Source organism: Puma concolor, chromosome E2 (assembly GCF_028749965.1).
Source record: "Puma concolor isolate L17-30 chromosome E2, mPumCon1.1.hap2, whole genome shotgun sequence".
Lineage (NCBI taxonomy): Eukaryota > Metazoa > Chordata > Mammalia > Carnivora > Felidae > Puma > Puma concolor.
Genome location: NC_141681.1, coordinates 4,432,780 through 4,457,515, shown reverse-complemented (window position 1 = coordinate 4,457,515; position 24,736 = coordinate 4,432,780). Strand labels below are relative to the sequence as shown.

General features: G+C 62.4%; 1 protein-coding gene and 1 long non-coding RNA gene across 7 annotated transcripts in view; one reads left to right on the top strand and one right to left on the bottom strand.

Moving 5' to 3' along the window:
• GSE1 (Gse1 coiled-coil protein) overlaps positions 1–24,736 on the top strand; it is a 389,746-nt gene that overhangs the window by 31,766 nt on the left and 333,244 nt on the right. The gene's annotated exons all lie outside the window — the stretch shown is intronic.
• Positions 6,352–12,882, bottom strand: LOC147573317 (uncharacterized). Its single transcript, XR_015244611.1, has 2 exons — positions 12,187–12,882; positions 6,352–7,320 (listed from the first exon to the last, which is right to left on the bottom strand). It is a non-coding gene; the product is annotated as an uncharacterized LOC147573317 (long non-coding RNA).

Genomic DNA, 24,736 nt, shown 5'->3' with positions numbered 1-24,736 from the left:
CTCTGTTTGTCATCACGGGGACAGCCCCAAACGTCCACCGGCACGACATGGTTAAGGAGAGCGACCGTGGGCCCCGTGAGCGGAATAGGACGAGGCGGTGACAGACCGCCGTGGAGGCCCCTCCGGCACGTCAGCTCCGTGCTGGGGCCTAACGCTGAGTAGAAAGACGCAGGTCACACAGTCGCATCCGTGCCTTGGTGGCAGCCGCGAGGAAGCATGTCCGCGCGCGTTGGGGCTGGAGGAGGACGTGCGATGCCCATGACGCGTCTGTGTTCAGGAGGTGAGGGGCCCGCCCTCCCGCCTGTGACACTGTCACCAGCCCGTCTTCCTAAACGTGAGGGAGGCGCTCTTGCCGCTCCCGAGCTGGGACGGGTCTGGGCCTTGCTTCCATCATCTGGGAGACGGGGTGCACCTTCGCGGCTCCCCTGGCGGCTGGAGGGTCTGGAGGGGCCTGCTTTGCAAGCCCCCTGCGGGTGACCACGCGTGACTCTGCTTGGAGCTGGGTTATTACCAGCCTCCCCTGGTGAGGCCAGGGGGCCCGGCCTCTCTGCTGGGGACCCACCAGGCAGGCATGGGGTGGCCTGTCCAAGGCCCCAGAGCTCCCGCGAGCTGCAGCTGGGCGCTGGCCCGGGCCGTTTCCCCGGTTTCCGTGCTGCCACTCGGGGTGGAGCATTCCGGGGCCTCCTTCCCGGCACCTGATGAGACCTTTGGACTCTCGGGGTCCCGTGGCCACAGGGAGCCGAAAGCTTCTGTGCCACCGGTGCCCCTTGAGACACGACCCGTCACATGGCTTCCATTTGGTGGCGGATGCCTGACGGGGGCCGAGTCGTGTCCCCCGAATTGCCCCAACCGCCAGCACCCCCGAATGTGACCGTGTGTGGACGCCGGGCCTTTGAAGACGGGATTCAGTTAAAACGAGGCCATCAGGGTGGGCCCTGGCCCAGCGTGAGCGTGACCGGTGTCCTTGTGAGCGGTTGGGACGCAGGTCCGGGGGAAGGGCCATGTGAGGACACGGGGAGACGGCCACGTCTCCAGGCCACACGGAGAGGCCTCGGGAGAAAGCCGCCCTGCCCCCCGCCGGGGTCTCGGACCCGCAGCCTCCGGAAGGGGTGTTGAAGCCACCCGGCCCGCGGGGCCTGCCCGTGGCCGCTCTGGCAAACTAGCTGCCCCCCAGATCTCGTGCCGGGACGCCCGCCCGCTCCCAGGTGACAGCGGAGGATCTCGGCAGTGCACGAACGCTGGATGCTTCCCGTCGGGCGTCTAGAGCACGTCTCCCGCTGTCACAGAATAGCAGTGCCCGGACCCCGGCGGCCACCGCCCACGTCTCTGCCACCACCTGAGTGCCCTCGTCAGCGAGGCCGGCCCTGCCGTGCGTGCCGTGTAAGGAACATGTCCCCGGCCCAGGGGAGCCCGGGCTCACACCCTCAGGAGCCCCCCTGAGGGGACCCCGTGACCTCGAAGACCATCTTCCGGGCCCAGACTCTGTGCTGGGGTTCTCGCTGGAGCTGAGAGCCTCTGAGGACCCCCTCAGCCTGGGGCAGGGGGTAGGGGGCAGGTGCCTGCGGGCCGCCTGCACCCATGGGCTCGGAGGGCGGAGGTCAGCGGGCTGCACTGAGTCAGTTGTGTGGGAACGGAGGCCTGGGCCGTCCCCATGGAGATTTTCTGTGCCCCGTTCCGGGAGGGAGGGAGGGAGGGAGGGAGAGGGGGCGAGCGAGTGCCGGTAAGCAAGGTGGAGGGTGGAGGCCGTCCCGGGGCGTCTCCTGCCAGGCTGGGAGCCGGCACCGGCGGCCTCCCTCCGGGTACACGGTATCCCATAATAGGGGCTGGCTGTTGGCAGTCCAGAGACAGAAGAAAGATTGACATCATGCGAGTATCGGGTTCGGTGACTGGAATGTCCGTCGGGCCCGTGTCCACAGGAGCGGCTTCTCCTCCCCCGGCGGGATCTGCTCGGGCGGCGGCACCGTGTGGGAGCCGAGCATACGGGGTGCCGTGTCCCCCTCGCTCACATCCGCCGATCCCGCGCGTGCGGCCTTATTTGGAAACGAGGGCTTTGCAGATGGAATCAAGTTACGGTGAGGCCACCGCCTGCTGTCCCCGCAGGGAGAGGGACACACGCACGCGCGCACACACACACACACAGGCCACGTGAGGACGGACGCAGGGATGGGAATATGGCAGCTACGAGCCACGGTCCCCCAGCGTGGCTGGCAGTCACCAGAAGCCAGCAAAGGCAGGAAGGATCCGCCCTCGGAAGGCGCGGGGCCCCGCGGGCTCCATGACCTCGGACCCCTGCCAGCTGAGGGGATGAGTGACCCACCCGGTTTGGGGAGCGCGGTAACGGCAGGCCTGGGGCACCCTCCCGTCGGGCCTTCCCCTCCCCCCGCGGCCCTGGCACCTTCCCTCTGGCGGCCCGCGCCCGCGCCAGGAGATGAGAGCGTCTTCCGTGCGGCCCCGTGGGATGACAGCGGGCGGCACATAGTGGGGCTGCAGGAAACGTTTGTTGAGTGGCTGAGGGGGATCCCGGGGGCTGTGGCAGGAGGACGGGGACGGGGTGGGGGCGGGCGGGAGGAGGAGGGCAGGGTGACCCTCGGAGCAAACCCCGTGGCCGCAGCAGGGCGGCCCCTGCCCCTCCCGCGCGCGCGCTCTCCGCCGGGCCCAGGCCTGGCTTCTGTGCAGGCCCAGCGTGGGCCAGCGTGTGCGCGTTTCAGCATCCCTCTCCCGCCTCTTGCTGGCTGCCTGGCTGTGGGTTTTCTTGGGGAACAAGCGAGGCGGCCTACGGGAAGAGGCGTGCCTGACCTCCGCATGGGTCCCGACGAAGGCTGATCGGGTTGATGCGTAGGTGGGGGGGGGCACGGTGGTTGACGGCGTGGCGGTCGAGGGGGGGCTGGTCTGATCGGCGCCTTGGCTGCCCCACTGCTGTCCTGGGGCAACTTGGACAACTGACTCTACCCCTCTCTGCCTCAGTCTTCCCGTCTGGAAAATGGGGGTGAGGAGGCCCCAACCTGACAGGTGGCCAGGAGGGGGCGAAGTGTGGCGGGAGCCTCGCACGGGCTGTCGGCGAAGCCGGGAGGTGGGAAGGGGGAGAGCGTGCCTGGCGAGGCCGTGCCTCGTCTGCGTTTCCGGGCGAGGCCTTCCAGAGGCGGGTTCTAGGTGCAAGAAACCGGTCACCCCTTGGAAGGGCCGTGCACTCCACCTCCCTCTGGGTTTGGCGGAGGGGACGGGGGAATCCCAGGCTCAGAGGCAGCATAGTGCCTCGTGGGAGAGGTGGCGGGTGTTCAGACCTGTGTGCTCCCCCCCACCATCCCGCCCCGCCAGGGGTACCGTGGATCATGGGATCAGGGGTAAGATTGGGGTGCCTCCTCACCCCCACACCTCCCTCCTGGGACCCAGTGCCTGCCTCAGGGGACGTCTGGCAGGGTCAGAGGGTGGCCTGCGTGGTGGGACAGAGGCATCCGGCTGGGGATAGAGACCCCAGCCTGCTCAGCCGGCAGCCGGGGCCCCGGTCACCGTCTCTGTCCTTCTGGGCGAGATGGGGGGCTCCCCAGGAGGCGTCTTGCCCTGCCGTCCGTCGTTTCTTTCCTTCCTGTATTTTCCGAAATTGCCCTGTGTGCCTGGGGATCACCGGCCCCCATGCTTGCTCCCCCAGGGCCACCAAGAGGCCTGCCTGATGCCCATTGAACAGATGGGATCACTGAGGCCTGCTCAGCTGGTGTTTCTCATTCTTTGTTTCTGGCCTGGGCCCGGGGGAGGCAGGCCCCCGCTGGCGTCCCGGCCCTGCGGCCCCGGCAGGAGTTGACCTAGGGACAGGTGGGCCGCACTTCCCAGGGTGGCCCCCGCCTGAGGGAGGGGCATCCCTGCTGCTGTGTTCGGCGCTCCAGGTGGGCCCCGGGCCGCCCGGCCTGCGTGTTCTGGCCCGGCGTGGGGCCATCGCCCCCTCGGCCCGTCCCCACAGGCCTTCCCCGTGGGCGAAGCCACGCAGCGTGACCCCGCGGCTGGGCGTTGGGAGCGCCTCTCGGTCCCCCTTTCCAGTGGGTGGCTGTAACCATAGCACTTGGTTTCAGTTAGGCCCGGGCGGGCGGGGGTCCGGTTTCCCTGCTCCTGGAGGAATCACCGGCCCACACGTTGCCAGGAGGCTTGGCTGGGAGAGGCCAGCGCGGCTCCAAGCCGGCGAGCGGGCGGCGGCACAGATGGAAACTCGATCACCCGGCTCAGCAGACTGTTTGATTTATTTTAAAATCAAGCAGATGGCTGCTACAGGGGTTTGTTTGAGTTCAGCGCGGAGCCGGGCCCGCGGCCAGGAGCCTCGGGCAGATGTGCCAAAACTTTTCAATGACTTTGGTCGTCAAACCACCTCTTCCCCTCCTGTTTGAACTCGAGCCTCGCCACACACACGTCGGCCTTCCAGCACCTTCTCCCGCGGCTGCGGTGTGCGCCTTGTCCGCTTCTCTTTGTCTGTCTCGCGGCCTGGGTCTCTGTCTTTGTCTTCCGGCTTCTCTCTCTCCACTGAGTGTCTCTGTTTTTCTCTGCATCTCTGTCTGTCTCTGTGTTTCTGTTTCTGTCTCTCTGTTTCTGTGTCTCTTTGTGTCTGTCTCTCTATCTCTGTGTCTCTCTTTGTCTCTGTGTCCCTGTGTGTCTCTGTCTATATGTCTCTGTCTCTGTCTCTATCTCTGTGTCCTCTGTGTCTCTCCCCACCCCTTTCCTCAGGAAACCTTCTCCAAACGTCCTCCCTGCTCCCTGGCTCCTTCAGCTTCCTCCTCCCCCACCCCCTCCCCCGCCTGTGCCCCCACAGCAGCACCCCCCCCCCGCCACTCCTCCCCAGCCCAGCAAGGCACATGGGAGAACAGCCAAGCCTTTGTGGCCACTCAGCGTCCTCTGGGCTGCCCTCTCTCTGAGACACCATGGCTGGGAAAACCAGGCCCCCAACCGTAAAATCCCAGAGGAGACCAGCCCTCCAAGGTCAAGTGGCTCGCCCCTGCTCTAGGCCGGGAGGCCAGGGGCAGCCTGCAGCTGTCCCTGCCGGGGGGAGGGACCAGCCTGGTCACCCCTGAGGAGCCCCCTGTGTGGCTGGTTCGCTGGGGAGGTCAGCTGCAGGCTGCTGGTGTGGGCCACGCTCCCCCAACACACACGCACACACACAGCTTTTGCACAGGACGAGCCATACCCCCCCCCATGCCCCCGTAGGGATTAATTGGTCCCCTGTTCAAATGGCATCAGGCCCCAGACCCCCAGCCGGAGCTGTCCCCTCACCCCCATCCCCTCGGGCTCTGCCTGCACCTCCCTCGCAGTCCTGGCTTCCTAAACACGCCAAGGATTTAAAATAGCAGCCAGCTCTGTAAATAACCCGCGTCCAGAGAGTGGTGCTCTGCAGGCGGGTGGGGCGCAGCCCCCCAGCCGCCCGGGCACCGTGGGGGGGGGCGCTGATGGCACTCGGGCTCCTCGCCTGGGCGGGGCAGGCCCTGGGCAGAGACTGGGTGGGGTGGGGTGGGGTGGGGTGGGGAGGTCCGCTCTCCGGGTGACCTGGGGGGAGCTGACTCTGCTGCCGCTGCCGGCCCAGCCCTTCTTCCCCAGGGTCACCGCTATCCGCTCTCCGCTCTCCGATCTCCGGCTTGGCCAGCCTTAGGGAGGGTGGGGAGGCCGACACCCACCTGGCCACGGGGCAGCCAAGGGTCCCCCGGGGGTGCCTGGGGGAGGGGGAGAGGAGGAGAGGGCAGGATGCTGGCTCCGCAGCCCCCATGCTCTCATCCCCGTCCTTGCCGGCAGGGGACCTGCCCTGACCTCCACTGCCCTGCGCCCCCATTGAGGCCTCCTCTCCGCGAGCTCATGTGCCTGAGGGCGGAGGTCCCGGCCTCTTCCTCCATCACACGCCCTCCTGAGCTGGGGCAGCCAAGACCTCAGGGGTAGATTTGCCCGCCACGGCCAGCCCCTGGGTTGGGGCCGGACCGGGACTCCCCAACTCCGGCTGGCCCCGTGCGCCGGTGAGCTGGCGAAGTGACCGGGACCACAGGTTGGGCTGCGGGCGGTGCCTCTGGTCACCGGACCTATCCGCCGCCCCTCTGTCTGCTCTCCGGTGCCTGAAGCTGGCCCACCAGCAGCTTGAGGTCTGGAGGAGCACTGTTGGGGGTGGGCGGGTTACACCTATTTTTCAAAACAGCCAGTCCCCACTTGCACCAGCCGTGCGCCAATGTCTCTGTCGGACCAGACAACTTGGAAATTATAATGAAGTGTAGCACTTCCTCAAGCCCAAACGAGGCCCTGGGAGCCGAAAACCACGGCCCAATTAAAAATGCATCTGAGGCTCACCGTGTGGACTGCGGAGGGAGGATGGTCCCCGCTGAAAACCCTCTATCCAGGTTTGGGGAGCTTCTGTTTGTTTATTTTCTGTCTCACTGGTCTCCATCTGTCCTGGGGGCGGCCCCTCGGGCTCAGCCCGCCTTCCCTTCCCCTGCAGAAGTCTGGGTCCACTGGCCGCAGGGCCCCATTCCTACAGTGACCGCTTCTCCTAGCTCTATTTTGATTGTGCAGACGGCAGAGGAAGCTAAAAATTTTCATACCGTGTCCTGTCTGTCCCAGAAGCACGCTTGTGAAACGTTTCTGTGGGTGGCGTTACCGGGTTGATTTTGATGGTTTTCCGCGTCCCCGTACGAAGGAGAAGTTGGTTTGTTGACCAGGCAGGAATCAGAGCTGTTACCACCTGTTTCTCTCTCTCTCTCTCGGAGAAACACGGAAAAACGTGTGCAGTCCTACCGTCATCGCAAAGCATAAATTCTTCAGGCTCTTGGACTTGATAATGCCACATGGGACCAGCGCCATTTTTTTTTAGCGTCTTTTTTTCTTTGTGTATAAAATAAACACGATGTAAAAGTTACCACTGTAGCCACTTAAAGGGTATAGTCTAGGGGCGCCTGGGTGGCTCCATCGGTTAAGCGTCCGACTTCGGCTCAGGTTTGTGGGTTCGAGCCCCACGCTGGGCTCTGTGCCGACAGCTCAGAGCCTGAAGCCTGCTTCGGATTCTGCGTCTCCCTCTCTCTCTGCCCTTCCTCTGTTCGTGCTCTGTCTCTTTCTCTCAAAGATGAGTAAACAGTAACAAAAAATATATATTTTTAAATAAAGGGTGTAGTTTAGCGGTATTAAGTACATTCACGCTGTTGTGCCGACCCGTCTTTTTCCAGAGATTTCTCATCATCCTGTACCCATTCTCAGTACCGTTTTTAAGATGCTCTGGAGGAAGATAACTTCCCTGGACTCCGGTTTCCTGGGGCAATGCCTGGCGCATCTCAAACGCAGAGGAGGGACCCTACAGAGGTTCGACACCCCGATGCCCTGCGGAGAACAAAGGCGTAGGGAACCGTGTAGGAAAAGCCATGGCTGGTGATGGCAGCGAATACGCAAAGCCCAAGAAGGGAAGAAGTGAGGGAGACAAGCTTTAGGAACATAGAGGAGAGATTCTTGGAGCCAAACTCATTAAAAAAAAAAAAAAAAAAAGAAAAAACTCCTCGGTTTGGTCGGCAGCCGAGAAACATTTTTATATTTGGGTTTAGCTCGAGGCTCTACAAATTAGCGTGGTCTGTTCCAGTTCGAGTTTGTAACTTCGTTCGGTTTGAGTCTGACTCCCCAGCTCCCTGGATGCCATGCTCTTGGCAGGATCGAGAGGCTTTAGCGTTCATTCCGCAGATGCTCAGTGAGTGCCTACTGTGTGCAGGGCGCTGCTCCAAGCAAGGGAGATGTAGCCCTGAGCCACCCGAACCCACCCTGGCCCCGGTCGGGTGTATCTTCTGCCGGGGAGCAGTGGAGCCTTGGAGGGTCGGAAGCCGTCAGGGAACGGGGGCTCTTCAGACATTGACCGGTACATACTGTGGTCGAGGGGCCTCTGAGCAAAGCCCTGAGTGGGGTGAGGGGCAGACCAGTGAGGAGCGGTCCTGGCAGAGGGAACAGAAGAGCCATCAGGGCGGGAGGCCCAGAGGTGGGAATGAGTTTGGGGCTTTTGTGGGGAAGCAGGAGGCCGGTGTGGATGGCAGGGAGGAGGGAGAGCGGGGTGTGGGGGTCTGAGAGGTCAGTAAGGGCTGGAGGATGTGGCTCCTTGGGAGTGCACTCTAAGCACGAAGGGCGCGTGCTGGGAAAGTTCCCCGGGAAGTCGTGAGCTGATTCACGTAGCCCCCTGCCCCTGGCGGCTTGGGGGAGAGCAGACTGGAGGAACCTAATAATTAATATTATTTTTAAAAAATGCTTTAATGTTTATTTATTTTTGAGAGAGAGACAGAGCGTGAGCAGGGGGAGGGAGAGAGAGAGAGAGGGAGACACAGAATCCGAAGCAGGCTCCAGGGTCTGAGCCATCAGCACAGAGCCCGATGCAGGGCTCAAACCCACAAACCGCGAGATCATGACCTGAGCCAACGCCGGCTGCTTAACTGACTGAGCCACCCAGGCACCCCAGTTAGTATTAATAATGATATTGAAGGGTACGTTGAGTCCTGTCAGGGTCACCTCTTCCCCTTCTGGTTGCTCTTTGTCCTATTTCGAAGAAGTTCTCAGTTTGGAACTGCTGTCTGGAACGCCTCACGCTTGCTGTGTGAGTTACCTGCCATGGTGTAACGTTGCAGCTTAAAGCAACAAATGTTTATTATCTCCGCAGTTGGGGTGGGCAGTGGCTCAGCCGGGTGATTCTGGCTCCAGGTCTCGGGGGAGACTGTCGCCAGTATGGCGCCCAGGGCTGCGGTCTCAGCGGAAGGCTCTACTGAGGCTGAAGGGTCAGCTGCCAAGATGGCACCCGCACACGCTCCCTCACACTGGCGGCTGGAGGCCTCGGTCCGGTGCTAGCTGATGGCAAGAGGGCGCAGTCCCTTGCCACGTGGGGCTCTGCAGAGCAAGTGGCTTTGCCAGAGTGAGTGATCTAAGAGATGAGCAGGAGGTCTCAGAAGCCACACGCTGTCACTCCCGCCATGTTCCTTTTGCTGGTGGTGAATCACTGAGTCTGGCCCGTACTCGAGGGCCCCACCTCTTCAAGGGAAGCGTGTCTAAGCATCTGTGGACGTATTTTTAAACTACCACGCTTGGTGATCTCTCTTTTTAAGAGAGAACAGGCCTCAGGCCCAGAGCCTTGGTTGGGAGTAAGTAGTATTTGGCTAAGGTTGAACAACACTGCTTTGTTTTCGTAGGATGCATTTTTAGGGCTACTTTCTATTTATGTTGCTTAATACCAGGTTTCCCTTTATGGTGGCCACATACATTTTAAGCTTTACTGCAGCTCAGAAAGTGAGTTGATTTAAGGAAAACCGTGAAATAAGAAATACTACGTAGAGTTAAGGTGAAGACCAAAGAGAGTGAAATGCCAGGGAGCGAGCGGGCAGGTAGAACGTGGCGGCCCAGTCTGGGGACCGCTGGCGGCCGAGTGGCTAGGCGTGCGGGCTCCGGAGCCACACTGCCTGGGTTTGAAGCCTGGCTCCGCCATCTGTAGCTGGGTGATTGTGGGGAACGATCTAGCCTCTTGGGGCCTCAGTTTCCCCTCCGATAAAGGGAGGGAGCAGTGTGCTGCCCGGTGCTGTGTTGGAACTCAGGTTGCGTGGAGATTCCACAGCGGGGCTTGGCCCGGGGCCGGGTATGTAGCAAGCGCTCACCGGGCATCCCCTGCTAGGAGATGATTCGGTGCTTTCAGCCTCAACACACTGTCTGTGGGGCTGGTCCCGACGACCCCAGTGGGTGGGGTGTGTGTGAACGCGTGTATGCACACGTGTGTGTGGATGCAGTGCTAAGGAGATACCTCCCCCAACGCCCGCCTCCTGCTTAGAGCAACGGTAGCCCTTGCTGGTCAGGGTGGGGGCATCTCCTCTGTGGGGTCTTCATCTGGTCAGAAGACTGGGATGCCCCATGAAGGAGTAAGTAACTCAGGCAGCGGTCACTCCCCCTACCCAGTTGCTTGCCTGCCTGCTCATCCACCCTCCCTCCCTTCCTCCCATCCATCCATCTGGCTGGCCATCCATCCATCCATCTGTCCATCCATTCGTCCATCATCCATCCATGCATCTAGCCATCCATCCATCCATCCATCCATCCATCCAGCTGGCCATCCATCCATCCATCCGTCCGTCCATCCATCCGTCCGTCCGTCCATCCATCTGGCTGGCCATCCATCCATCTGTCCATCCGTCCATCTGTCCATCTATCCATCCATCCATCTATCATCTATCCATCCATCTATCTGGCTGGCCATCCATCCATCCATCCATTCATCCATTCATCCATCCGTCCATCATCCATCCATGCATCTAGCCATCCATCCATCCATCCAGCTGGCCATCCATCCATCCATCCATCCATCCCTCTTGTTGCTTTCTGGGCAGCCATCCACCAATTCATCTACCCAGTCATCCATCCATTTTTCTTTCCTTTCTATTGACCCATCCATCTGACAGCCATTAGAGTTTGCGCTGAGGACGTAACAGTGAACAGCACAACCCCAGCAGCCGTCAGAGAGTTCCAGCCCAGTGGGGAGGCGTGCACGCTGTGAAGGAACGGAGAGGCGGTGGGTGTTCTGTAAGCGTAGTGGGCCCCTCCTGGGTGTAGGCGTCATGTTCAGTGAAGACAAACACCTGTGGGCCTGTGGACCTCACGGTGGGCGTGTCCACAGGATGCAAGGTGTCAGAAGCAGGTGTGGTCAGCTCTGCCTTGCAAAGGAGGCAGTACCTGAAGAGGCTCTTGAGGGATGTGCGGGAGCTGACCGGGTAGGCGGGGGAGCGGGGGTGATTCCGGCAGCATGAACGCATAGGCACATTGGGGGGAGTCGGACCCAGGTGAGGCGTGTCTGGGAGGGGAGTGGGCGGGGTCTTAGAGGTTGGGGCCAGAGTGGGGTGGTTGGGTCCCGTGAGGGTTGGAGAGGATAACTGTAGGCCAGAGAAAACGGGGGAGGGGAGGTTGCTTTCAGGCCAGCCAGGCTTCGAGATCTGTGCTGGCCCTGGGTGAGCCCCGAGAGACAGAGATTCATCCATTTGCACGCTCATTCACTTATTCCCTCAGCGTTTCCCCAACACCGACCATGTGCTGGCCCCGGGGGGATGCGGCAGGAAACACAGCAGGCAGGGTCCTGCCCTCAGCAAGCCCACCTCACCGGCTGATCTGAGATCTGATCGGAGGCCTCACACATCCGTCAGTACCAGGAGAGGGTCACGCTGAGCAGGGAGGGGTGTAGAGGAATCCCCGCAGGGGTGGGGGCTGCTGCCGCAGGGAGGGGCCAGGCCGGCCTCTCCGGGGAGGTGGCGGGTAAGCAGAGGGCTGTGGGCAGAGAACAGCACGCTACAGGAGGCCCTGTGGTGGGTGTGGGCCTGGCCTGCTGGAGGAGGTCACGGAGCCCTGTCACTTGGCTCTGGTGACACAGTGGCTTCTGGGACTGCCGTCGGGAGTCAGGGATGCGGAGGACTCTGCAGAGGGTTTGGTTTGTTTCTTTCCTGTGGGTGCTGGGGAGCCACTGAAGGCTGCTGAGCAGAGGAGGGTTGTAAACACTGTTCTTGGGCAGCAGTGTGCAGGAGGGGGAGGGAGCCTCCCTGCGGCCGGAAGCTTCTGGGAATGCTGAGTCAGTGCAGTTAATGCCCTGGCTTTAAGGCCAGCCAAGCCCGGGTTTGAATTCCCGTCCTTCCGTGCGCTTGGCTGTGTCACTCGGGGAAGGTACTCGCACACCCCGAGCCTCAGTGTGCTCACCCGTGAGATGGGAACGACGACAGCGCCCGTCTCTGGGCCCTCGCGGCGAGGCGGGCGGCCTTGTGCGTAAACAGCCAGGCCCCTGCCTGCACGACGTGCCTGGCGTCGATCCTTCCGGTTTCCCCGCCCTGGGACAACCACGGGAGCGGGCAGATAGGTGGGGGAGGGAAGCTCCCTCGTGTCTGATTAGCTCTTGGAAGAGGGGGGGCCCAGCAAGGTCACATCCTCGCGCCCCACGGACCAGAGAGTGGAAGGGGTCTGCTCGGAAAAGGACGTGGTGCGGAAAGATGGGAGCCGCCTTCTGCCTCGGTTTACCCTGCTGCAAAGCACCCTGGGCCTCCCCCCACCCCCACCTCCCGGAGCCCGGGGCGTTTGGGCCTCGCTGGAGAGAACACACCCGAAAGAGTTCCCTGGCCCCCAGCCCAGCGGCCTCTCCGAGCCGTGCAGGGAGCCGTGCAGGGCCTGGGCATCTGCCGGGCCAAACAACTGTTTTTGACTCACTGCTGCGAGGCTGCTAAGTGCAATTGCTTCCACGCTCGGCTCCGGCGGGAGGGGTGGAGAGACACCCGCTTGCTCCGGCAAAGGTGGTGCCCGCTGGCCGCGAGCCAGAGAGCGCTGCCTGTGCGGAGCTGGGGGGGCATCTCCGGATCGGGGCCGAGGTCCCCCCCCGCCCCCCAGGCGCACAGGGCGCCCACCTCGTGGGCTGCCGGCCTGGCTCCCGGTGGGCAAGGGCGGCCCAGCCAGCGGGCGGCGGGCACGGCGGGCGGGCTGCGTCATCGGCAGGCCGGAGCCAGCTGCTCCGGCCTTGGCAAGGCGAACACAGAGCAAGTGCACCGCGGTGCCAAGGCTGGGAGCAGACTCCCGGCTCCTGTTCGGCTCCCGCGGGCTGGGCCCCTGTGCGCGCCCGGCTTCCCCCGGCCCCGGCGTGGCCCGCCCCTACCCCCACGTTTTCTGAGTCACGACACCTAATGTCAGTTGGACACTTTCCGTGTGCCACGCGCTGTGCTAGATGGTTTTCAAGCCGTGCTAAATTCTTAAGACTCACGGGTATTAGCCCTGTTTCATGGAGGAGAAAATGGAGGCACAGAGGGGTTAAGCAGTTTGCCTGAGGTCACACGAGTAGTAGACCTTGGATTTGAACCCAAGAAGGCTGGTTCCGGAATCCGTGCCTTTTTTTTTTTTTTAAGTTTATTTATTTATTTTGAGAGAGGGGGAGAGAGAGTGTGTGTGTGTGCGCACGCAAGCGTGAGCAGGGAAGGGGCAGAGAAAAAGAGGGAAAGTCCCAAGCAGGCTCCATGCTGTCAGCACAGATCCCGATGTGGGGCTCGATTCCATGACCACAAGGTCATGACCTGCGCCGAAATCAAGAGTTGGATGCTGGGGGCGCCTGGGTGGCTTGGTCGGTTAAGCGGCCGACTTCGGCTCAGGTCACGATCTCACAGTCCGTGAGTTCGAGCCCCGCATCGGGCTCTGTGCTGACAGCTCAGAGCCTGGAGTCTGTTTCAGATTCTGTGTCTCCCTCTCTCTCTGACTCTTCCCTGTTCATGCTCTGTCTTTCTCTGTCTCAAAAATAAACATTAAAATAAAAAAAAGAGTCGGATGCTTAACTGACTGAGCCACCCAGGCGCCCCCAGGATCCGTGCTGTGATCTTCAAGAGACCACCTCCCGCAACCGGTAATGAGAGGGTAAACCCCCACCCACAGTCCCAGGTCTACAAGAGAGGACTTTTTCCTTAAAGTAAATTCAAGCATGATTCTCTTGACTCTGTCCTCATGGTGGTAAGCTGGCTGCCGTGGCTCCAAGCATCACGTTCTCACATGATAACATCCAAAAGCAGGATGGGAAGGGGAAGGCGGCTCTCTTGTCTTTTTCCCTTTTGGGGAAGAGTGTTTCCCAGATTTCAGCAAACTTGAGTTCACTCGTCCAGGGCTGGTCATCTGCCCATCTGTATTTGCAGGAGTGCTGGGAACATGAATATCTGACCTTCTCAGACTTTACGGGGGACAGACCATGCCATCAAAAAGGAAGGTGTACGAATGGCTGGTGGGTAGGCAGCCTAGGTGGCTTGTTTCCATCACTGATTTTTGAGCAGCCCTGCACTGCAGGAGGTATTGTCTCCGTTTAAAAGATAGGGAAACTGGGGCGCCTGGGTGGCGCAGTCGGTTAAGCGTCCGACTTCACCCAGGTCACGATCTCGCGGTCCGTGAGTTCGAGCCCCGCGTCGGGCTCTGGGCTGATGGCTCGGAGCCTGGAGCCTGTTTCCGATTCTGTGTCTCCCTCTCTCTCTGCCCCTCCCCCGTTCATGCTCTGTCTCTCTCTGTCCCAAAAATAAATAATAAAACGTTGAAAAAAAAAAATTATAAAAAAAAAAAAAAGATAGGGAAACTGAGGCTTAGCGATAACCTGCCTTCCCCTTTTGATCCCATGCTGCCATTGAACGTCTGGGCTCTGTGGCTTTCTTCGTTGTTTGTTTTAGAACTGCCTCTCCAGCTAGGGGGTCAGCCTCTGGCAGGCCAGACCAGGATCTGTGTGTCTTTTGGGTCTCCTTGTCTCATTCAGGGATGAGCACCCGGAAGGTTCTAAGCCACCTCATACCGCATTAGGAGGGCTTGTGTTGCCCACGCCCCTCCCTGCTCACAAGTGACATGAGCCCCGCTCCCAGCTGGCTGTAGCAAAAAGTTGGGAGCTATGAAATCGATGAGGGTCACGTGGGATTCGGTCGCCCTCGGATCCTGGGCTCGTCGGGCTCTCTCCAGGCCTCTGCTTCCTCCTGTGTGTGGGATTCACTCGTGGAGTGGGTGGCTCTCTTCACGTGCACTCGGAGATTCCCACCAGCGGTTCCAGGCTGACCCCTGGCATGACCCAGAGTGGGCAGGAGAGCAGTTCCCTTGCTAGTGGCCCAGGGAAGATTCTGATGGGCCCAGCCTGGGCCGCCTGCCTGCCCCTATCCAGGGAGGAGGCGCGGGCTCGTTGACCGCCCCACTCGGCGAGGAGGGGCCCAGAGATGCCGGTTAGGTACAGGGAAAAAGCTGCTTACTACAGATGCGTGGGTGGAAGGACAGAAAGATGGAAAGACGGACGGACGGACGGACAGATGGTTGGATGGACAGGTGGAAAGAACAGACGAACGGATGGATGGCTGAGTGTGTGGACGGACAGACAGACACATGGATGCTTAGATGGACGGATGAATGGATCGGTAGTTGGACGCATGGGTGGAACAGAGTTGTGACCGGACAGCCTCCCTTAGGGGCTGTGTGTGGAGCCACCCGTGTGACTAGCGCGACAGCTACGTCGGGTCCTCCTCGCAGGCACGTGCCCGCCGAGGTCCCAAGGCCCATCTGAACCTTGACAGCTTCACTTCTGTATCAAGGTCACCTCTATTCCTTCCTGCCATGAGTGTCTTTTTTTTATTTTAAGTTTATGTATTGATTTGAGAGAGAAAATGCGCCGGTGGGGGAGGGGCAGAATGGAAGAGAATCCCAAGCAGGCTCCACGCTGCCAGCACAGAGCCCGATGCGGGGTCTGAGGCCACGGACTGTGAGATCGTGACTCGAGCCGAAGCCAAGAGTGGGACGCTCACCCGACCGAGCCGCCCAGGCGCCCTCCCTCTAGGAGTGTCTTTAATGACCCTTAACTGCTCCCCCAGCACAAAATATGCCTTGGTGGGTGCCGCTTGGTGCTCTCCTCTGACGGCTCCAGGGGCTGTCCCCAGCCAGACTTGCTTCCCCACGGCTGGGGCTGGGAGACGGAAAGCAGCGAGGCAGGCGTTGTGGTGGACAGGCCAGCGCGCAGGTGTTGGCCTTTGCTGCGTCCCTTACGGGGCACGTGCTTGTCAGCACAAGGCCACGCGGAGCCACGTACTTCCGTGACTCCTTCCGCGGGAAGCTACCCTAAAGGACGTGTAAAAACCCCAGTGACAAGCCCTGACCACGAGGCACTTCCTGGGGGCGCGCCCCCAAAACTCCAGCCCTCTTGCCTGAATGCAGATGTTCTGCCCGTGCGAGCCCCAGTCTGCTCCCCTCGAGCTTTGCCCAGGATGGATGGCGGCTCAGGGTGTGGACGGAATGGGGAGCAAAGAGGGACAGGACTGCTTCCTGGTGCCTTGTCCTGCTCAGGATGTGGGTGTGGGACAGACAGATCCTCAGGCTGGGTCTGCCGTCGGGAGGGCCCTAAGGCGGCTGAGCTGGGCTCCCGGGTGAGGGGTCGGGAGAGAGAGAAGGCGGTCCTCTTCCCCCACCCGGCGCCCTGACCCTCGCTTGCTGTTTCTTCCTGGGTCTGGGGCGGGAGGGGTCCTTGTACCACAGCCCCCTGCCCTCTGTCCGGAGCACCAGCCCTTTTTCGTTGAATATTTCGTTGAATATTCAAATGTCACCTCCTCCTGGAGGTCCAACTGCTCCGCTGAAGAAACTTGTCTCCACCCTGGCTGCAGCTCCAGGATCTCAACCCTGCATTTCTGTCCTTTGTGGTATGAGCGGATGAACGAATGAATGAACGGCCCCAGGGTCCGGTGGGTAAGGTGCACAAGCCTGGGTAGGACACACACGGCTGGGCTTCCGGGGCCGAGAGGGCGGTGGGCAGGCGGCGGCGGGGGTGTCTGTGCTGTGGTCCCGGAGGCCACTTGGGTGGGGGGGCTGCTGGCTCTGGACGGGGTCCCTTCCCGGGCCTTGTTCTCATCCGTGAGATGCCTTCTCACCCTGAAGAACCCTCACGGTCCCCTCCCTCCCCGCTCGCAAAGGCAAGGCCTCTGCCAAACCGTGCTTATCAGCCAATCATTAATTCATTTCCTCATTTTTTATTAATCACCCTGCCCACCAGCCCAAGCTTTGGCTGGGGACGAGAAGCCCCGGAGAGGGACCAGGATGACAGAACTGTAGCCCCAAGCAGAGGAATGTCAAGCTGGGACCTGGGGGGGCCCTCCAGCGGACGCTGCGCGGGGTGGCTCGGCCTTCGGGGATGTTTCGAACTACTCCAGGGCCCTGCTGGTCTCCTCTCCCGGGGAGGGAGCTGCTTTGACAGCCGCGTGTGTGTCCGTGCATGTGTGTGCACGCGTGTGTACCCCACGTTGTATGGGATACGTGTGGCGTGGGAAGCGTGTGCCTGTGTGTGTGGGTGTGTGTGGTGGGTATGTCGTGTGTGTGCGTGCACGGCCTGTGTGCAGAGCTCGCATGTGGGGGCGCCGCGTGCATCTGCGTTCACGAGGCGCACGTATGTGTTTGTGTGTGCGTGGCGGGGGGCGCTGGCAACAGAGGGACTGACAGGGAGTTTCTTTGGATGATTAATGGCCTTTGGAAGGAGGCGCCGAATCCATCAGACGCTCCTGGCAGGTTCTGAGCTTGGCATCCTGCCCACCTTCTGGCTGGACCAGCCCAGGTGAGGCTGTGTTCCCAGCCCGGGTGGCCCAGGGCTGTGGGGTGGGCCCCAGCGGGGACAGAGAGCCCCCTTCAGAGTTGCCTTCGGCTTGGCCCGCCCCAGCCCCCTCCGGCCTCGCCCCCCCACTCACCCCGTACACAGATGGCATCGGCCACCTGGGCAGCAGCACAGAACGCGGGTCCTCAAACCTGCCCCCCCCCCCACCCGCCGCCTCTGGCCATGACATACAGTCATAGTGAATGCAGATTCCAGGGCCTCCCCCACAGGACAGGCCAGTGCCTGGGAATCTGCATTTCTAACAAGACTCCCCGGGGGGGGGGGGGGCTGATTCTGGAGGGCTTTAGAGCACATGTTGAGGAACTCACCCAGAGCTACAAGGGAGCCCGGGCTGGGAAGGCGCCCTCCCCTTGTTCCTCCTGTATTTGCCCCTTGGGCATCCATTCTCTCTGCCTCTCATTTGCTCAGTGCCCTGGACCACTGCCCTGTTTTAATAATAACCCTGTCTCTTACTAGCTCTGGGACCTTTCTCCTTCCGTGCAGTGGGGTTAATATTGGCACCAGCCTCCTTGAGTTCTCTCAGGTTCTTGGAAGGAGCCTGCAGAGTTCCGTAGGCATCTGAGACCCCGCTGTTCTGTGCCCTGGCGAGGTGTGGTTAGACTGTGCACGGTGGCGGGGTGGTCAGGGAGGAGAGCGCCCATCCCAGGTCCCAGTAGCATCTGAGCTATAGGACCTCTGCGCCTTCCTAATTTACAGATCAGAAGACCGAGGCTCGCCCAAGGTCCCTAGGCCCAGGGGGACAGAGTCCCAAAGCCAGGGGCCTCACTGTGTCCTTGGCCCTCAGGTGGGACATGGGTGAGGTGGAGGCTGCCAGCGCCCCCAACCCCCACCCCAGCAGCTCTGAAAACGCCAGCCGGGCAGGCGGGGCTGGAGGGCTTGGGAGGCTCTACAGCCCAAGCCGCCAGCAAATCCAGCCCAGCTGGGGGATTAGACCGCATCTGGCTCGGTTTACACCCGAGAAACAAAGGCGGCTGCCGGCGCCTTTATCTAGGGAGGAGGGGGCAGGAGGGGGGCTGCCCTTGGCCCTGTCGGGGACCTAGATGGAAGGGAGGAGCGGAATCTGGGCTCTGATCCCCCAACTGACTCCCTTACCGTCCCCCCCCCCCCCCCCCCCGCCCACGACTCCAGGCTGGTGACCTCACATCTCCCAAATGGAGGGCAGGGTGTTCCCTGGGGTGGGGTGAGGTGGAGTGGATAGCCTGGGCGGGGAGGGGGGGGCGGTGAGTTCCCTCGTGGCAGGGACAGGGAATCCTAGGAGCCCCAGGCTCCGCAGCTGGGCTTCCCACGCAGCTGGCCCAACGCACAGTGGGGATCCCCAACCTAGGGGCACGTAGTATGCCTGCCCTTCCCTCCGGCCAGGACCCCAAACAGCCCTTGGTCTCTCAATCCTCGAAGGGAAGCGGCCAATAGGGGAGAAAATGAGAAAATCAGAGCACGCCCCGGGCCCCCCCCATCCCCCCCCCCATGCCCCCCCCCCCCCGCCTTGCAGGGAGGTATTGGGGGGGCGGGGGCGCTGGGCGTTTTCGCTCTGCCCCCAGGGGGGGTTGGCTCGTTCCCCCAGGGGTGGGAATGGGTTCTGACCTCCCCGCCCTCCCAGACCCCCTGGTCCTTCCCGTCCCCACTGGGGGGAGGAGGGGCTCCCCCGCAGCGGGGGGTGGGGCTGGGTCCGCCCCCTCCTCCCCCTCCCGCCGCGGGAAGCGGGTGCCAGGCGGGCGGGGACGGCCGGTGTGTGCGCGGCTCGCCGGAGCCAGGAGCTGACCTTATTAGCCGGGGGCAGCTGTGCGCCTCGCACATCTGGCAGCGGGTACCCCCCCCCCCCCCCCCCCCCCCCCCCCCCCCGGCCTGGCGTTACCTTCCAGGAATGCTGGCAGCGCCGCGCGCATCTGGAGCGCGTTTCTGGGGGCAGCCGGCGCCCCCTCCGGCGCCTGGCCCGGGGCTGGGGGTGGGCGCCGCCCCGCCCGGATTTCCTGGCTCCTCCCTCCTCTTGCCGCCGCGGTAGCTCCCGGGCCGGGCCGCCCGCCGACCGGAAAGGGTGGCTGCCCTCGGCCTCCTCCCCGCGGGGGCCCGGGTGAGACCCCTGGTGGGGAGGAGGGAACCGCGCCCGCCCCGGGGCCGCAGAGGCTCATTTCAGCGTCGAAATAAGATCAGAAAAAGTCTGGTAGGCCCACAGCGGTTCACGGTCACATCCCTGGTGTGGCCTGGTGGGTGTTCATCTCTGGCCTGCGGGGCCGGAAGTTCTGGGGCCCGTAGGGAAGGAAAGGCCCGCGAGAGAGCAGTGCGGGCGGTCCCAGCGGAGCCGTGTAAGGCCCTCCGGAGGGCGGCCCTGTCCCTGCCCAGCCCCTCACTGGAGAGCCGCGTGGCCTGGGTGTGTGGCTTAGCCTTTCCTTGCCTCAGCCCCATCTGTAAAATGGGCCGGTCAGGGTACCTACTTCAAGCAGTCCGGTTGCTGTGGTGTCACAAAGGGCCAGGGCTGCGGTTCAAGTGGAGAAAAGAGGGGCGTTTGGGAGCCAGAGAAAAGCGGGTGCCTGGGCCCCGGGTGATGGAGCCGGGGTCAGGAGCGGAGGTGCGTTGGGCCAGCATGGAGGCTGTGAATGGCCACTCCCGGGTGCCAACACCTGGCATCGCTTGGGCTTTGTGGCCGGACCGTGGGGAGCTCTTGAAGGTTCATGAGCAGGAGAATGGCCTGTGGCCCCCAGGCAGCATTTCTCCGGCTATGAGTGGAGGGGCCTGGGATCTATAGCAGAATGATTTCTGCCACGTGCACAAGGCCTAGACACTGTGACCTTCCTGCCCCCGCCAGGCTCCCCGGGACCTCTGCCCCGCTCTCCCTGCCACCCCTTCCGAAGGCCCCACATCCTTGTCCCACCCCTGAGTGCACTCACCACTGCGATCTCACACCAGGAGTCTTTGGTTTAAAGCTATAGCATCTGCCGGAGGGGAGGAGGGAGGCTCCTGAAAGAGCCATGGGCAGAGGGGACAGGATGGGCCATACGGCGGAGGGACTGGCTCTGGCAGAGGCTTGGAGGGGGTCGTGAGCGTGGGCACCGTGCAGGCTGTCGCGGGGAGGGGGACGGCTGTCCGGCCAGCTGGAGGGCTGGGTGGGGCTGGAGTCCTGAGAGCGGAGCTCAAGGCCCGGTTGACAACTTTGAATGCATGCTGTGGGGGTTGCCCTGTCCTGAAGGTAGTAGGGAGCCGTTGAAGGCGAGTGAGCGGTGGGTCTGCTGGCTAATGCCACTGCAGCCACTCCAGAGCCTTGAGTGGGGCCTGGGGCATCCTAGGATGTCCCGAATGACTGGCTGAACGAATGCGTAAAGGGTGCCGGAGGGAAGCCAAGGGCTTGACCACAGGCAGGGGCAGAAGTGGAGAGAAGTGGACAGGAGAGGGCTGACCACAGGGGTCCTGGGCTGGTCTCCCCAGCCAGCAGCGCCGGCAGACCCAGGATGGTGTGGAGTGTCAGCCGTGGGTGCAGGAGGACCCCTGCGTGGTGGCATCCTGCCAGGGGCACTTTCTCTGCCCGGGTTCCCTGCCCGGCCCAACCGGAAGAGCCTGGGGGCTCCCCGGCCCTGGCCTGGCGCCATAGGGCACCCGGGGGGCCACCCTCCAGCCCAGCCACCCGCCAGCCTGCCCTGACCTCCTCCAGACACCGTGTCTCGCCTGCCAGCATCTGCTGCCTCTGCTTCCTCCCTCCCCCAGCGCGTGTTTGTTTTTCTTCCAGAACCATCGCCTCCCACGGAGGCGGTCATCCAAAGGAGGTGGTGTTCTGGAGACATCCCTCTGCCCTCCGCAGCCCCACCGTGCCTTGCGGCCCTGGAGGGCATGGTGTGGGAGGCTGGGGCCCTGGGTAGGCAGGCAGGCGGGCGGGCGGCATCCTGGGGCAGCAGGGATTTCGTCAGCCCTTGGCTCCTGCCTCTGCCGGTGGCATCCGGAACATGTGTGAGAGTGGCCTCTTGCCTGGGCGCGTCCTGGGAAGGGGCTCTGGATGGCTCTCTGCTTGTCTTGGCCCTTCTCCCTGCTCCGTCTCTCCCCCCTTGGAGGCATGAGGCAGGATTTGGGTCAGGGCTCCATCAGGGGAGGGCCCCGGGACCCTGGCTTCGGACTCTCCCTGGTGGCCCCAGGACCCTGGGCCCGGGTCTGGTCAGGGCAGGGGCGTCTGAGGGGTGCCGACGCCTGCGCCTCTCCTGCAGCTTGGCTGTGCCCCCTTCCTTCCCAGTTTCTACTCTCAGTCAGGTCACCCAACAGACACATGACACATCTACTGTGTGCCCCAGCTGGCGAGACCCGCCCTGCCGGGCAGCACCCGGGGAAGGCGGTGTGGCCCTCGATCAACGTTAGGGAAAGCCACCGGAGGGCAGTAGGGAGGGTGCCACGACCGGGGCTGGGCTTGTAAAAGGCCAGCATGACTCCTACGGAGAAAGGACACAAGGTGGCAGCTTCCCAGGGACAGACGTACCCGGAGCGAGGCCGGGGGTGGGAGCAAAGCAGGCAGAAATGCCTCCCTGCCCCGCTTGGAAGGCGGGGTGCAGGAGGGGTGGATGAGAGGGTGCTGGACGAGCCACTGGAAGGGGCTTGGATGGGCCCCGAGAAGTCCCGCCAGCCCTTCCCCCTCCCCGCAGCCTCTCTCTGAGCAAGGGTGAGGGCTCAGACCCTCCCAGCAGCCCCTGTGTCTTCGGGGCCAGACTTTGCTGCTGAACGCTGCCTGCAGCTGTCCAGGGAGGCTGTGACCGCCGAGGCCGAGAGAGGTAGGAGGGATGAAGCCAGGAAGGCTCCTTCTGGATAACTCTGTCCCCCTCCGAACAGTGTTGGGGGGAACCACGCGGGGTCTGTGATTTGCCATTTCTTGTGGGCCAGCAGACGTCTGTTTTTGTCGCTCCTGAAGGCCCCACATCACAAAGGGAGGGCTGGCCGGGCATGGGGTCCGGGATCTGTGCTCGAGAATCTATCCCAGGGGACCCCAGGACCGGCCGACCAACCCATCAGGACGACGATGCTACTTTGGGAAGGGACACAAGGAGCCCTGGGGGGCTAGAAATGTTCTGTGTCTCAGACCCCTAGCGACAGGGTACCTCCGTCAGGCAGGTCACTGAGTTGCGTGCACGCACCTGCGTGTGGGAGTCTGTACCCCGAGAGGGAAATACAGGTGAGAGGGCCTGGGGGATTGAGGTCTGCAGGCCTCTGGGACCGCCCGTCAGCGGGGTGGCTGTTTTTGCCCAAATCACCGAATCTCTCGGAGCCTCCACTTGCTCATCTGCAAAGTGGGGACGTTGGTGTTGCCCTCCCAGAGTCTGAAAGAGAAACAAGTTAGCACAAGTGCAGTGCTCAGCTGTTGTCACGATGAAACGTGTGGCATCCGGGGTGTTTTCTGCATCCCGGCCACGTGGGAATTGGCCGGGCAGTGGCTTCCCCGCTGGAATCCCACATTCTTCCTATTGGCGCGGGCCGGGTCCTTCCCGCATCCCCACAGATGGCACAAAGGGTGTTCTGACCCTGCTTTCCACCATCCTGGCTCACTTTTGAAAATTGCCTTATTTGGGGCGTCTGGGTGGCTCAGTTGGGTAAGCGTCGGACTCTCGATTTTGGCTCAGGTCATGGTCTCTCTGTTTCATGGGTTCGAACCCCACATCCGGCTCTGTGCTGGCAGCACGGAGCCTGCTTGGGATTCTCTCCCTCCCTCTCTCTCTGCCCCTCCCCTGTTCATGCTGCCTCTCTCTCTCCCAAAAAATAAATTCAAAAAAGTAAAGAATGCAAAATCAGAAAAAAAGAGGCGCCTTACGTTACAGAGCTGACACCTGAGGTCCTGAGGTCCTGTCGCCTCCCAGCCCAGCTCGGGATGCGTGAGGAGGCAGGTCCCCATCCTCCCGGGGCGCTTGTGCTAAGCCTGCCCACTTTGGAGCCAGACCAGGTTTGGACGTGACTCGGACCCCATCCAGCTGTGCACCTTGCCTGCCCTCTCTGAGCCTTGTCTGTGCATCAGTTAAACGGGGCTGATGGTCTCCACTCGAAGGGTGGCGGAGGGCTCAGTGCAGGGAGCCCAGGCCAGCGCCCGGGCCGCACAGATGCCATGTCGCCTGTGTTCCGGTTCCTCCCGTCGCCCTGGGGCCCAAACACGCACACCTCTTCCCGCCTCCATGCCGAGCTCTAACTCAGGTGCCCTGGGAGTGTTCCTACCGTGGAAATGGGCAGGTGCTACGAATCCGTATTGTTGTTTTGGTGGTGTTTCTGCATTTGGGCGAGCTGGTGGTTAAGCATTTACCGCACCCCATCGGGGGAGGGCTGTGGGTGAATCTCTGAAGGAAACGTGTCTTTTCGCTGGTGTTACACCCCCCCCACCCCCCGCCCAGGGCCGCCACGGAGGAACAGGCCACACAGCCCTTCAGCGACAGAACGGGGGTTCAAGCCGAAGTCCGCAAGAATCCCGAACCCTTTGCTTTAGCTACCGAGCCCTGCAGAGAGAGTCAGGGAGGGCTTCCTAGAGGTGGCGGGGCTCACAGCCAGGCCCCAAAGGACTCTCTCCCCCCAAATCTATCCCCAGCGCTTGCTTTAGGACTAAGAATGGGCCAGACCCTCTTCATGGCGTCCTCCCCAAACACTTCCTGGCCCGGGCAGCCTGCCCATCCTTTGTGGTGGCTGCTGGGGAGGGAGCCAGCCCCTGGAAGGCCGCTCATCTCTCCCAGCTGCTGTCTGCAACCCCAGTCGGTCAGCTGAGTTCCCTGCTGCCCCCCCCCACCGCGACACCACCGGCCAGCCCGCTGTGACCCGTCCTGGTGCTCCCGCGGCCACCCTGCTGCCTGCACCTCGGAGCTCCATGCTTCTAAGGGCCCACAGATTTCCTGGCACCCAGGGGTTTCATGCCTTCCTGGTCACATGTGCACATGGCTTCCGCCCCTCCCCAGCCACCCTCCTGTCTCCTCTCCTCCCTCCAGAATCCCACAGCCCTCGGTGGCGCCCCCTGCTGGACCTGGCTCTGCCCACGGGCCTAGGTCGCCTGTCTGCTGGCCGGGTTCTGGTGCCAACAGAAGGAACCAGTGGGGCTGGGCGGCCTGGGGGTGAGCCCAGGGGGCCTGGGGGTGAGCACGGAACTGCACGAAGCCCCCAGGGTGACAGGGACCAGGGCTGTGCCTGGGTCCTGGGCCAGGTCCTCTCTGGGGCACAGGTGACAGCAGACGGACCTCAGCACCACCCTCCCGCGTGCTGAGCCTGTGCCACCCTTTCTGCGCACGGCTTCTGATCTTATACTCGCGGCGGCCTGGTGAGGGGGGGCTGTCCCTGGAGTTTCACTGATGGGGAAACAGGCCCAGAGAGGCCCCCGGTGGCCTGCTGCTGGTGGGGGTTGGGGGCAGTGGCGGCGGGTGTCATGTGAGGGGAGACTCGTGCCCGTAGCCCGGCCAGTGTTGGGGCGGGAAAGGGGGCTCTGGGAGCAGGAGGCATCAGGCAGCCGCCCCCCCCCGCCCCCCCCCCCCCTGCTCTTAGAAAAACCCAGATGCCGGCGCTGCCTGGGCATTCGGGTTCAACTGGTCTGGGGTGAAGCCCGAGCTCAGCTGGTAACTTGCAAAGTTCCCCCAACTGACGGTAATGCACAGCTAGGCCGGGGACACACAAGCGTCTTGAGGCTGTTGTAACAAA